The 8,076-nt window shown below is 33.8% G+C and overlaps 1 non-coding gene across 1 annotated transcript; it reads right to left on the reverse strand.

Annotated features, from left to right (window-relative positions):
• Window positions 1–227: 227 nt before the first annotated feature.
• On the reverse strand, window positions 228–334 carry LOC139873998 (small nucleolar RNA R71). The gene has a single exon (XR_011767704.1). It is a non-coding gene; the product is annotated as a small nucleolar RNA R71 (small nucleolar RNA).
• Between the last annotated feature and the right edge of the window lie 7,742 nt (window positions 335–8,076).

Below are 8,076 nucleotides of genomic sequence, written 5' to 3' on the forward strand. Positions count from 1 at the left end.
GCGCCGAAGGAAGATCCAAACGAACATCTTCGAACCTTTAATAGGATCTGTACACTATTCAAAATCAGAGAAGTTGAGGATGAACAGATCTATCTCATATTATTTCCCTGGACTTTAAAAGGAGAAGCCAAAGATCGGTTAGAATCGTTACCTAAAGGGGCGATTGATACATGGGATGTCTTAGTTGAAAATTTTCTTAAACAATTCTTTCCGGCATCTAAAGCTTGAGACTTCAAGGAGAAATTATTACGTTCACACAAAAGCTAAATGAAACTCTATATGAGGCATGGATAAGATTTGGAAAGTTGTTGAGAGGATGTCCTCAACATGGTTTAGACACTTAACAAATAGTACAAATATTCTACCAAGGATGCGACATTACTACACGAAAATACATCGACATAGCAGTTGGTGGTTCCATTATGAAGAAAACCGTAACTGAAGCTTACAAAATTATTGATAACACAGCTTCCCACTCACATGAGTGGCACCAAGAAAAAGATATCGTTAGATAATCTAAAGTGGCTAGAGCCGATTCTAGCCATGACTTTGATTCCATGTCCGCAAAGATAGATGCTTTCGAGAGACGAATGGAAAAGATGACTAAAGATATTCACGCAATACGAATTAGTTTTGAACAGTGTGGAGGACCACATTTGACAAAAGATTGTCTCAGTATTGAACAAACAATGGAACAAAGAGAGAATGTTTCATACATGAACCAAAGGCCTGGAAATAATTATCAGAATAATTATCAACCGCCAAGACCAAACTACAATCAAAACCAGAATTATAACATAAATGTTCCATACAACAATTAACAAGGTCCTAGCAATCAGCAAGTATCCAACAATACTTACAATCAGCAAAGACCTATTTTTCTAATTAAACCACCACAAACCGATGATAAAAAGCCAAATTTAGAAGATATGTTGTCGAAGCTAGTTGAATCTCAAACTCAATTTTTCACATCTCAGAAACAAACCAATGAACAAAATGCTCAAGCATTTAGAAATCAACAAGCTTCAATCCAAAATCTGGAATAAGAAGTAAGCAACCTAGCAAGGTTGATAGGTGAAAGAAAACCGGGGAGTCTACCTAGCGATACAAATGCTAACCCCCGGAATGAAACAGCTAAAGCCATTACCACAAGAAGTGGTATTACACTTGAACCACCAGAAATACCTGTAACTTCTGAAGACTCTATTTCCACTACACAAGAAACACAATCTGATCAAGATAAGGAAACAGAACCGGTAGTTGAAAAGGTTAATGAAGATAACACAGTTAAGGCTAAGCCTTATGTTAAACCATATCAACCAAGGCTTCCTTACCTAAGTAAAATGAGAAAATAAAGACTTGAAGCCGAGCAATCCAAATTCTTGGATATATTTAAACAAATAAATGTCAATCTTCCTTTCATTGATGTGATTTCAGGAATGCATAGGTATGTCAAATTCTTGAAAGATCTAATCACAAATAGAAAGAAAATGGAAGAACTCTCGGCTATTACTATGAATGCTAATTGTTCTGCAGTGCTGTTGAATAAGATACCAGAAAAACTCTCTAATCCAGGAAGTTTCACAATTCCATGTTTTCTGGGTAGTCTTAGTTCAATAGAAGCATTGGCAGACTTAGGTGCTAGTATAAATTTAATGCCGTATTTACTATACGCTAAACTAGACCTTGGAGAATTGAAACCAACACGAAAAAGTATACAACTAGCAGATCGATCAGTAAAATATCCTAGAGGGATAATGGAAAACATGCTAGTTAAAGTTGGTATTAGAATTTTCAGTAGCTTTTGTTATTCTGGACATGGAAGAAGATTCTCGAGTTCCTCTTATATTAGGAAGACCTTTCTTAAACACGGCTAAAGCAATAATAGACGTGTTCGGTAAGAAACTGACCCTAAGTATAGAGGATGAGAGTGTTACCTTTTCTATTGATAGAGCCATGCAACAGCCACAATCTGCAGATGATACATGTTATTACATTCAAACTATAGATTCACATGCAGAATTGTTAGAAGAATTTCCAGAATTACAAGGAACAGGAGAATGTTCTTTAGGAGAAGGAACTGAACCAAGTGATGAAGCTGAAATGTTAGCCGCACTCATGGCTAATGATTACGAACCAACAACAGAAGAAATTCAAATGTTAAAAGAAGAAGACAGATATCGATACAAATCATCGATAGAAGAACTACCAATATTAGGGTTAAAGCCACTTCCGAACCATTTGGAATACGCTTATTTACATGGTGAATCTGAATTACCTGTAATAATATCGTCTTCTCTTAAAAAAAGGAAAAAACTCGACTCATTTCTGTGCTAAAAGCTCATAAACCAGCTATTGCATGGAAGATTTATGACATTAAAGGCATAAGTCCTTCGTATTGCATACATAAAATCCTTATGGAAGAAGGCCATAAAACCTATGTGCAACACCAACGAAGATAAATCCTAATATGCAAGATGTTGTTAAGAAAGAAATTATTAAACTGCTAGATGCAAGTTTAATTTATCCAATCTCTGATAGTCTATGGGTAAGCCCAGTTCAATGAGTGCCTAAGAAGGGTGGCATGACTGTCATCACAAAGGTAAAAAATGAGCTTATTCCTACTAGGACTGTAACATGATGGCGTGTTTGTATTGATTATAGAAAATTAAATGACGCCACCAGAAAAGATCACTTTCCCTTACCTTTCATTGATCAAATGTTGGAAAGGTTAGCCGAAAATAGTTACTATTGTTTTCTTGACGGTTTTTTCGGATATTTTCAAATTCCAATAGCACCCGAGGACCAAGAGAAAACCACGTTCACGTGTCCTTATGGTACTTTTGCTTACAAACGCATGCCATTTGGACTTTGCAACTCCCCTGCAACCTTTCAAAGGTGCATGATGGCAATTTTTCACGACATGATAGAAGAATGCATGGAAGTTTTCATGGATGAATTTTCAATCTTCGGTGATACTTTTGAACCATGTCTAGTTAATCTTGAACGAATGCTTATTAGATGCGAACAATCAAATCTAGTACTTAATTGGGAGAAATTCCATTTCATGGTTAAAGAAGGCATCGTTCTTGGTTATAAAATTTCAAAGGAAGGAATTGAAGTGGATAGAGCTAAAGTAGATGTAATTGCTAAACTTCCACATCCCACCAATGTTAGAGGAGTTAGGAGTTTTCTAGGGCATGCCGGTTTTTACCGACGTTTTATAAAATATTTTTCTAAAATTGTCACTCCTATGAATAAACTCCTAGAAAAGGATGCTCCATTCATCTTTTCGGATGAATGCATCAAATCTTTTAATATTCTTAAAGAAAAACTCACTAATGCGCCGATCATGATAACTCCAAATTGGAGTCTACCATTTGAACTTATGTTCGATGCAAGTGATTTTGCAATGGGAGCCATTTTAGGACGAAGGATTGAAAAATGATTTCAACCTATTTATTACGCTAGTAAGACGTTACAAGGAGCACAAATGAATTACACAACTACTGAAAAAGAACTCCTTGCTATTGTCTTTGCTTTTGACAAATTTCATTCATATCTCATTTTAGCTAAAACAGTGTTTTATACCGACCATTCTGCTCTTAGATACCTATTTTCAAAACAAGATGCCAAACCACGATTAATCTGTTGGATCTTACTCTTACAAGAGTTCGATATTGAAATCTGAGACAAAAAGGGAGCAGAAAATCTCGCAGCCGATCATCTTTCTCGTCTTGAAAATACGGAAAATACAAGATAACTTTCCTGATGAATATCTTTTGAAGATTGATTATAATGAAATTCCATGGTTTGCAGACTATGCAAACTACTTAGTATGTGGATTCCTTGAAAAAGGGTTGTCGTACCAAAAACGAAAGAAATTCTTTAGTGATATAAAACACTTATAAAACACATTTATTTAAAAGTTGTCCCGATGGAATAATACGCCGATGCATATTCGGGGATGAAGCTAGTCAAATCTTAAACGATTGTCACACAGGACCAACAGGAGGGCATTATGGGCCTCAACTCACAGCAAGAAAAGTTTACGACGCTGGATTCTATTGGCCTACAATTTTCAAAGACGCACACCTTCTCTGTAAATCCTGTGATGCTTGTAAAAGGGCCGGAAAAATAAGTCAACATGATGAAATGCCACAAAATGTCATTCAAGTATGTGAAGTATTTGACGTTTGGGGTATTGACTTTATGGGTCCATTTCCAAAATCTCATAATAATCTTTACATTCTCGTTGCCATTGATTATGTATCAAAATGGGCGGAAGCACAAGCTCTTCTAACTAACGATGCACGAGTTGTAGTCAACTTCTTAAAACGTCTTTTTGCTAGGTTTGAAACACGGAAAGCTTTAATAAGTGATCGGGGTAATCATTTCTGTAACAATCAACTTGAGAAAGTTCTCAAAAGATATGGAGTAACTCATAAAATCTCAACTGCTTATCATCCACAAACGAGTGGACAAGTTGAAAATACCAACTGAGCTTTAAATCGTATTTTAGAGAAAACCGTAGGATCAAATCCGAAAGAATGGTCCATGAAATTGGAGGATGCACTCTGGGCTTTTAGAACAACCTACAAAACTCCAATTGGTATCACACCTTTTAAACTCGTTTATGGAAAAGCATGTCACCTACCAGTAGAAATTGAGCACAAAGCATTTTAGGCTTTGAAGACGTGTAATCTTGATTTACATGAAGCTGGACGTCTACGGTTAAGTCAACTAAACGAATTAGAAGAATTAAGACATGAAGCATATGAAAATTCCTTAATCTATAAGGAAAGAACGAAGAAATGACATGATAAAAGAATCAGAAGTTCAAAAGAATTTAAGGAAGGAGACAAAGTTCTTCTTTTCAATTCAAGAGTCAAGCTATTTTCTGGAAAATTGAAATCAAGATGGTCTGGACCATTCATAGTCAAAAGAGTTTTCCCGTACGGAACAATAGAGTTAATAAATTCAAATGGGATTGAATTTAAAGTTAATGGTCACAAAGTTAAACATTACATACATGGTCTAATGGAAGTTGACAATGAAGTCAATCATAATTTCACCACCCAAGAAAATCCTCAGAATGAAAACATAAATATGTTATCAACAACATATGAATAACCAAAATTGGAAGACGGGGAAGCTTCAAATTAGAGCGATGAAGAGGAATTTCTATATAAACCTCCCATTCTAAGAAACGAAGAAAATTGTGAACAAGAAGTTCAAGTAAAAGTAAAAGAACCAAGAAAAGATCACCCGGAAAAGGTTAACAAACCAACTCTACTTACTAAAGTAGGAGACCCAGGTGAATTTATCATTTCTTGCTTGCTTAATGATGGTGCTATGTATAATGGGCTCGCAGATTTAGGAGCAAGTGTAAATGTTATGCCTCTTTTCTTATACAAAAGATTAGGTGTGGGTAAATTAAGACCAACCAGCATAGGTGTTCAATTATTTGACCAAACTATTAAACACCCGGTTGGAATAGCCAATAATTTACTTGTTAAAGTGGGAAGTTTGACCTTTGTTGCAAACTTCGTAGTTATTAATATGGAGGAAGACCTTGATATTCATCTAATTTTAGGTCGACCATTTTTAGCAACCACCGAAGCATTCATTGATGTAAGAGAAGTTAGAATGACACTTAGGGATGGTAACAAATCGGTTACCTTTGTGAACCGAAAGTTTAGATCTCCACCAACCAAAACTGTTGAACCAATAAAAATGCCTAAGTGTGGGGAAGATAAAGAAACACCTAATGATGAACCGATAAGAAAGAACCCCGTTGTTGATACGAAATTAGATGAACCCGTTTTCAACTGTTCAATGAAGAAACTTTATAAACGGATTCAAGATGCTAGGATTAAGGGGAACTTTAAGTTATGTAACCGATTAGTATCCAATTTATCGCCTAAAGAAAAGGCAATGTTAGTTGAATTTGTGAAAGTTACAGAGGAAATCAACAATTGGCTTGAAGCAAAAGTCAGAGATATACAAGTTGTTGATAGTCCAATTAAAAATGAAGTTAATCACAATTTCAACACCACGGCTAACTAAGTTTGGGGAGAATCAAGTTTTTTAAGGATAATATATATTTCTGTTAGAATTAGATTTTTTGTTTTCGTGTAGTTCTCGAGAATGGAATCCGAATGGTCTTTTCCTAGCAGACCTTAAAGAACTAGTCTTCTCCCTCCATTCTGAATTTTTATTTCTTTTAGGTTTTACGAGATGAAGAATTCCTTTAATCTGAACCATGGTCTACTACTACACACTATGATTACTAAACGTAATAATAACACCTTTCCGAGTGAACTAGTATCATTCATAAGAGGAAAAATGGACGAAGTGAGGAAAGAACTCAGGAAGAATAATCATAAGACACATTTTGGTAAAGGAAAATCAAAATTCGCAACAAAAAGAAGAGAACGACACCTTGAAAGATGTCATAAATGCGAAAAATGGTCACACGAAGGTAAATGTTCGAACAATCAAACATATTCAAATACCGAATTTGTTACTCTATGCAGAGAAGGACCGTTCATATGTTTAGAAGAAAAGTTATTGAAGAATCGAGGTTACGCTTACGTAGCTATGTAAAATCAAATTACACGACTCTCCTATGAGTCGGCTAAAGCAAGTCTCTAAGAATTCTATCTCACAGGTAAGTATGTACAGTTTTTATTTGTTTTTATTTATTGCTTTTAACCTTTTGATAATAAACGCTGAATCATTCGCTATAAAGTATTAAATTAATATTCAATAAAATTAGGTATGCGAAACCGAAATTATTGATATCATACAAAAATTTATTACATCACTGCGAAATTTACCGTTTATTCTTAAGGTATAAATATCTTTAATCAATTAATCTAAAATATTTCAGAAATTCGTCAGGAGTAAAACTAGGTAAAATAGCTGAAATTGCTTTACCCAAAAGAGGGGCGTATATTTTTGATAATATTTTATTGATTAAAATGGGATAAAAGAAAAAAAAAAAGATTTTTAATTTTAATTTTTACCTCGTTTTTATATAAATATTAAATTATTATTGTAAATTTTTAAAACTATTATATAATTATAATATTTTAAATGAAAGTTTGTAAAATTAATGTAAATAAATATTAATAATATTTATATGAAATTTTATGCATTTTTAAGTTTGGTGTGAATTTAAAAACAAAAATGTACTTTACTTCATCAAGTTAAAAATTGATTTATAAAATTCGTCGTGAGTTGAAGACTAGGTCGTTGAACCGAAATTGCTTTACCCAAGGGCGGGATGAGAAATTTTGTTATCATTGTTTTAATTTTATTGATTTAAAGTATGCCAAAAACATTAAAAAAAAACCCAAAAATTTTTGCTTTTAAAACAGCGCTTTAAAATGACAAATTTTAAAATTTTATCGAGAGACGAACTAGGTCGACATACCAAAACGCCCTCATTCTTAAAAGAAACAAAATTTTAATTAATTTAATTTTTGTTTTATTAGTCAAAGGTTTTTATACACAAAGGATCCACGCGATCGCATGATGTTTTGCCTTACACAGCATGCGATCGCATGGCACATAAAAACTGGTCAGGAACAAAAGGCAGACGATCTGCTCTCTGTCTCCATTATTCACACACACATAAACACGAACACACACACAAACACTCTCAAAAATTCCCAATTTTTCACCAAATTCAACCAAATTTTTTGCTATAATCCTCTCTAATCATGTGTTTGTTCAGAAGTTTTTCAAAGAAGGTAAAGATTTTACCCCTAAAACTCTTTAAATTCGAATTTTAGTGTTCTTGAGCTAATTTTTACCTAATTTGATTTTGTTAATTTCTAGTGTAATTAGAGTTAAATTGTTAGTATATTATGCATGTATAACCTAGATTGATGTTATTTAACATGATTTGAAGCCAAAAACTTTAAAAATTTTAGAAATCTAGGGTTTGTGTTCTTGAGCAATTTGGGGCTTTTTGATATAAACAGGTTATGGCCGATTTTTGTCATGAAATATTGCTAAATTAAATAATGTAACATGTTTAGGTTTCTAAATGATTCAAATATTGAT

This window comes from Rutidosis leptorrhynchoides, chromosome 10, assembly GCF_046630445.1.
Source record: "Rutidosis leptorrhynchoides isolate AG116_Rl617_1_P2 chromosome 10, CSIRO_AGI_Rlap_v1, whole genome shotgun sequence".
Taxonomy (NCBI): Eukaryota; Viridiplantae; Streptophyta; class Magnoliopsida; order Asterales; family Asteraceae; genus Rutidosis; species Rutidosis leptorrhynchoides.